Raw genomic sequence first — 7379 nt, 5'->3', positions numbered from 1 at the left:
TGAGCTAGTCAAACATTCATAACGTCTGCATCTGCTCCTGCAATAGGTCCGTCACCTAGCGGTGCATCAAGGACATAATTCTTCTGTGCAGCAATGAGGATAAACCTCAGATCACGGATCCAATCCGCATCATTGCTACTAACATCTTTCAACACAATTTTCTCTAGGAACATATCAAAAGAAGCATATGAAAGCAACAACGCGAGCTATTGATCTACAACATAGATATGCTAATACTACCAGGACTAAGTTCATGATAAATTAAAGTTCAATTAATCATATTACTTAAGAACTCCCACTTAGATGACATCCCTCTAATCATCTAAGTGATCACGTGATCCAAATCAACTAAACCATGTCCGATCATCACGTGAGATGGAGTAGTTTCATCGGTGAACATCATTATGTTGATCATATCTACTATATGATTCACGCTCGACCTTTCGGTCTCCGTGTTCCGATGCCATATCTGTATATGCTTGGCTCGTCAAGTATAACCTGAGTATTCCGCGTGTGCAACTGTTTTGCACCCGTTGTATTTGAACGTAGAGCCTATCACACCCGATCATCACGTGGTGTCTCAGCACGAAGAACTTTCGCAACGGGGCATACTCAGGGAGAACACTTCTTGATAATTTAGTGAGAGATCATCTTATAATGCTACCGTCAAACAAAGCAAGATAAGATGCATAAAAAGATAAACATCACATGCAATCAATATAAGTGATATGATATGGCCATCATCATCTTGTGCTTGTGATCTCCATCTCCGAAGCACCGTCATGATCACCATCGTCACCGGCGCGACACCTTGATCTCCATCGTAGCATCGTTGTCGTCTCGCCAATCTTATGCTTCCACGACTATCACTACCGTTTAGTAATAAAGTAAAGCATTACATCGCGATTGCATTGCATACAATAAAGCGACAACCATATGGCTCCTGCCAGTTGCCGATAACTTGGTTACAAAACATGATCATCTCATACAATAAAATTCAGCATCATGCCTTGACCATATCACATCACAACATGCCCTGCAAAAACAAGTTAGACGTCCTCTCATTTGTTGTTGCATGTTTTACGTGGCTGCTACGGGCTTAAGTAAGAACCAATCTCACCTACGCATCAAAACCACAACGATAGTTTGTCAAATAGACTCCGTTTTAACCTTCGCAAGGACCGGACGTAGCCACACTCGGTTCAACTAAAGTTGGAGAGACAGTCGCCCGCAAGCCATCTATGTGCAAAGCACGTCGAGGGAACCGGTCTCGCTAAAGCGTACGCGTAAGGTTGGTCCGGGTCGTCTCGTCCAACAATACCACCGAACCAAAGTATGACATGCTGGTAGGCAGTATGACTTGTATCGTCCACAACTCACTTGTGTTCTACTCATGCATATAACATCAACATAAATAACCTAGGCTCGGATGCCACTGTTGGGGAACGTAGTAATTTCAAAAAATTTCCTACGCACACGCAAGATCATGTGATGCATAGCAACGAGGGAGAGAGTATTGTCTACGTACCCAACGCAGACCGACTGCGGAAGCGATGACACGACGTAGAGGAAGTAGTCGTACATCTTCACGATCCAACCGATCAAGCACCGAAACTATGGCACCTCCGAGTTCGAGCACACGTTCAGCTCGATGACGATCCCCGGACTCCGATCCAGCAAAGTGTCGGGGAAGAGTTCCGTCAGCACGACGGCGTGGTGACGATCTTGATGAACTACAGCAGCAGGGCTTCGCCTAAACTCCGCTACAGTATTATCGAGGAATATGGTGGCAGGGGGCACCGCACACGGCTAAGGAACAGATCACGTGGATCAACTTGTGTGTTCTAGAGGTGCCCCCTGCATCCGTATATAAAGGATGGAGGAGGAGGAGGCCGGCCAAGGCAAAGGTGCGGTCAGGATAGGGAGTCCTACTAGGACTCCAAGTCCTAGTAGGAGTCCACCAAGAGGGGAGGAAGGGAGAAGGAATAGGAGGAGAAGGAGAGGTGGTCGGCCCCCTTTTCCCTAGTCCAATTCGGACCAAAGGGGAGGGGGGCGCAGCAGCCTTTTTCCTCTTCCCACTAAAGCCCATCAAGGCCCATTACTTCTTCCGTAACTACCCGGTACTCCGAAAAATACCCGAATCATTCGGAACCTTTCCGATGTCCGAATATAGTCGACCAATATATCGATCTTTATGTCTCGACCATTTCGAGACTCCTCGTCATGTCCCCGATCTCATCCGGGACTCCGAACTCCTTCGGTACATCAAAACTCATAAACTCATAATATAACTGTCATCGAAACCTTAAGCGTGCGGACCCTACGGGTTCGAGAACAATGTAGACATGACCGAGACACGTCTCCGGTCAATAACCAATAGCGGGACCTGGATGCCCATATTGGCTCCTACATATTCTACGAAGATCTTTATCGGTCAGACCGCATAACAACATACGTTGTTCCCTTTGTCATCGGTATGTTACTTGCCCGAGATTCGATCCTCGGTATCCAATACCTAGTTCAATCTCGTTACCAGCAAGTCTCTTTACTTGTTCCGTAATACATCATCTCACAACTAACATATTAGTTGTAATGCTTGCAAGGCTTATGTGATGTGTATTACCGAGAGGGCCCAGAGATACCTCTCCGACAATCGGAGTGACAAATCCTAATCTCGAAATACGCCAACCCAACATCTACTTTTGGAGACACCTGTAATGCTCATTTATAATCACCCAGTTACGTTGTGACGTTTGATAGCACCCAAAGTGTTCCTCCGGCAAACGGGAGTTGCATAATCTCATAGTCATAGGAGCATGTATAAGTCATGAAGAAAGCAATAGCAACATACTAAACGATCGTGTGCTAAGCTAACGGAATGGGTCATGTCAATCAGATCATTCAACTAATGATGTGACCTCGTTAATCAAATAACAACTCATTGTTCATGGTTAGGAAACATAACCATCTTTGATTAACGAGCTAGTCAAGTAGAGGCATACTAGTGACACTCTGTTTGTCTATGTATTCACACATGTATTATGTTTCCGGTTAATACAATTCTAGCATGAATAATAAACATTTATCATGATTATAAGGAAATATATAATAACTTTATTATTGCCTCTAGGGCATATTTCCTTCACCTGGTCCGTGATAAGACGAGGCGGAGGGGCGACTGCCTACGCCTGTTCGCGCGTGTAGACGTCACGGAAGTTCATCTACGACGGAGGCCTCTCTAGGCGCCATGCCACCGCGACGTACGCGCGGGCGGCCTTGTGCGTGCTCCGGAACATGCCGAGGCCGAGCCGAACGTCGCCGGACCGGATCTCGGTGTAGTGCCAGCCGTTGGGGCGCTCGCGGACGCCGCAGTAGCCCGAAGATCCCCGGCGACGCGGCGGCATGGTGGCGCGGGGTGGCGGGGCGCTGGAAGCGGCGAGAAAGCGGTGGAAGCGGCGAGGAGGCGACGAAAGTGGGCGCGTGGCGAGCGCCGCATTTTATATGCGCGCGCGAAGCGGTGCGCCAAATCTCCCGCGTGAGCTGCCGCTATCTCCCGCGCGCGCAATCGCTTCCCGCGCGCGCTAGTTTCCCTCCTCCGCTGGAGCACGCGAAAACTTGCCGCGCGTGCTAAAATGCCAGTTTACCGGGCGCGCTAGTTTCCCGCCTCCGCTGGAGCACGCGAAAACTTGCCGCGCGTGCTAAAATGCCAGTTTACCGCGCGCGCGTCTTTTGGCGCGTCCGTTGGAGATGCTCTTAGATGAGGTGAGAAGAGGAGAGATGGATGGGAAGGCGTGGGCAGGCAGCATTAATATTTGGGCTCTTTCTTTGTTTGACAGAATCTAATGACTATACGATTTAACACATGAGATTTTTTTGAAACCATCCGATCTGCTTTTAAAATCTGACATGCATGGCTGCTATCCATGGGTTTACACATCTAGAGTTTATATACTCCCAATTTCAAAAAAAAAAAAGAGTCTATATACTCCCTCCGTTTTTATTTATTTCTTTTGCGGGGAAAGGGGGGTTTATATATTTATCAACCTGGATCAGATTGATCCAACTCACATAGTTTTACAACCCCATCGAGTCCAGAACGCAGCCAGACTGCAGTTTTTACTTCCGTACGCCCTACTGCAGCTAGTTCATGACTAACTCTATTGGCCTCACGCCTAATAGCTCCCATCTCAATCTTCCGTTCACTATTCAGTAAATGTTTTATCTCCTGGACTAAAGAAGCATCACGGGACCTGTTGACTGAAGTGTCGCATATCATTGTTACGGTAACCTCGCAATCCATCTCGACCACGAAAGGCTGCGAACTCCAGTCAAGAGCTAACTGAATTCCTTCATGACATGCCTCCAGTTCAGCCGTTAAGGCGTTATCACATGTAAACAAGTGCCTGCAGGAGCTGAAGATGATCTTGCCGTTGCAGTGCCGCAGCACCATCCCAGTGCCACCATTGCCTGCATGTTCTGAAAATGCACCGTCTACGTTCAGCGTAAGCCAGCCCTCTGGTGGTGGCTTCCATGTCTCCGTCGCACGCGCCCGTACTGGCTCTCTGCCCGGACTAGCGAAGTGTGCAGCAGGGTATGATAGATCCTCGAGCACCATCTTTCCCTTTACTACGTCCGCCTGTAGGTGTTCTTTAATGCAAAGGAGCGACGAGATGTAGCCGTGCAAGAACCTGCGGGATACTTCAGTTGGAGGTGGAGCTTTGTGATGAACAATTTCGTTCAGAACATGCCATGATCTCCAGAACTGTCATTAGGACAACCATACGAGAGGTTTCTGAGAGCGGCTCGAGCACACTGAAGAGCGAAAATGTATATTAGAGCACATGCACCCAGGCCCTCTCTATCTAGCCATCCATTTCCTGCTTTAAGATTCATGCAAATACATTTCTCTTTTTCGTTTCTCCCACATAGAATATATCTTGAAGTTCAAACCTATGCAGCGTGGCAAATCTTTCTGAGTAGAATCTAGGATAAATTGTTCAGACTTTTTTGTCAAACATAAATACACAAAATACGTTTTGTTTGGTTTAAAAATCATATTTTTAGTATTTATGTCGGACAAAATATTCTGAAAGATTTATCCTAGATTCTAATTAGAAAGCTTTGCCATCATGCATAGGTTTGAACTTCAAGATATGTTCTATGTGGGAGAAGCAAAAAAGAGAAAATTTCATATAGAAACTTAGTTGTGTCGCACGGATCTTAAAGCGATATTGAAGAGCTAGGATAGCAGGGCCTGGGTGCAAGTGCTCTAAAAATCCACGTCCCACTGAAGAGCCACTCCGGCCAGGAGTTTTCGATGGACATTATATCTGGAATCGCCCAGTCATTCCCTCCGTTTTTATTTACTCTGCATATTAGAGTTGACTGAAGTCAAACTTCGTAAAGTTTGACCAAACTTATAGAAAACAATATAAACATTTGCCATAACAAATTTATATGATGTGAAAGTGCATTCAATAATAAATCTAATACTATTGTTTTGTTATTGTATATGTTCATGTTTTTGTTTATAAAATTCGTCAAAGTATACAAAGCTTGACTTTGACCAAAGATAATACACGGACTAAATAAAAATGAAGGGAGTACCTTGTCTCAAAGAAATAGTTTTGGGAAACATTTCGCATCTACGCGCCGGCCGAAGCGCTCGGCCGGTCGCTGTCGCTCGCTCCCTTTTTTCTCGCAGCGACAGGCTGGCAGGCAACGCTCCCTATCGCTTTTTTCCTTTCTTCTTGCTTCTTCTTCGTCCCGCCTCCGCCAGATTCATCCCATCCCTCGCAGTACGAGCTCGCCGGCGTCGGCGGCACGGTCCCCTTCTGCTCCTTTTCTCATCCCCGTCTGCCCGGGCAAACATAGCTCGTCAGCCCCTTTTCCTTCCTGCCCCCCGACGCCACAGAAACAAGAGATGGACCACAGGACGGCAAGGACGGAGGAGGAAAGCATGGCGGAGAACTGCAACCGGTGCATGGAAAAGCTACATCTAGCTACTTGGGAGCTACAACTAGCAGACAGAGGAGCTGCAAACGGCAGGGCGACGTGGGGTGGGTGAACCACCATGACCGGCAAGGGAGCTTGCTGCATGAGGCCCTGCTGACGACGGAGTTGCGGATGCTACAAGCACGCACCACAGAAGCTACAACCAGCTTGCAAATATGCTACAACGTGCGCACACCGGAGCTACAACCGGCAAGGTGTGTTGACAAATGCTACAACCATTCATCAAAAAGCTATAACCACGTTCGTCAGAGTTGCAACCCGAGTTCGCCGGAATTTTAGCCGGGAGATGCCATGCTACAACCATGTGTCACAGGAGCTACAATGAGTTCTCGCAGATGCTACAACCACGTACACCGGAGCTGCAAACCGGTGAGGCTAGAAAACGGAGCTTTAAAACCGGTTTGTAAAGCTAAAGCCCCCCCCCCCCCTTTAGTACCGGTTCGGCACGAACCGGCGCTAAAGTGCCATCACGTGGCGTGAGCTCGCACCCTGGTATGGGGGACCTTTAGTACCGGTTGGTGTTACCAACCGGTAATAAAGGTTTTTAAAAAAAAATTTGGAAATTTTGAAAAAAAAATTGATTTTTTTTTCTATTTTTAATTTTTCTGAATTATTTGATGATTTAGTCTCTAATCATCTCTCTTAACTACTCAAGTGTGGATCACTCATTCCAAATCATCTAACTTCCCGACCGGTCACCCATCCCTCTCACTACTCCAGCCCGAGCACGCTTAACTTTCGGGTTCTATTCTCCTTCATTTTCGAGTCTGCACTGGTTGTTTTCCTGATAATAGTAAGATGTCAACCCTATTAACCCTCAGGAGTTTAGCTTGAGCATGAAGTCACACATTTCACCGTTTGAGTTTAAAACTATTATTCTAAAAAAAACAGTAATTATTTAGTAACGCTAATATTTCTTGAATAAGTTTGACCATAGTTTGACCAAAATTCAAAAAATTGAAATAATTATTTAGTAACACTAATATTCTTGAATAATTATGTAGTAACATTAATACTTCTTGAATAAGTAGTTTGACCAAATTTAACCAATTTTTTTTTAAAAAAACTGAAATTTGACCATATCTTTTTTTCCTTTTTGAATTTGAGAATTCTAAAAAATTCCAAACAGGCCTTAGGCTGTCTCCATCGGATGCAGATTTTCGTGCTGAATTTTTTGATATATTATACGTTTTTTTCCTGACATCGTATGCAAAAGTTATAGCCGTTTTACATTTTCCCTACACTTTTTGCAAAACATGTCCAAATTTAAGTTTTCAAATTTTCCTAACTAGTAGATATAGTAATATAACTACCTCTCGAAAGATTTTATTTTTTGAAGTTTTTATCATTTTCTTTTGATTTTT

Source organism: Triticum dicoccoides, chromosome 5B (genome assembly GCF_002162155.2).
Source record: "Triticum dicoccoides isolate Atlit2015 ecotype Zavitan chromosome 5B, WEW_v2.0, whole genome shotgun sequence".
NCBI lineage: Eukaryota > Viridiplantae > Streptophyta > Magnoliopsida > Poales > Poaceae > Triticum > Triticum dicoccoides.
This window is presented reverse-complemented; position numbering follows the sequence as displayed.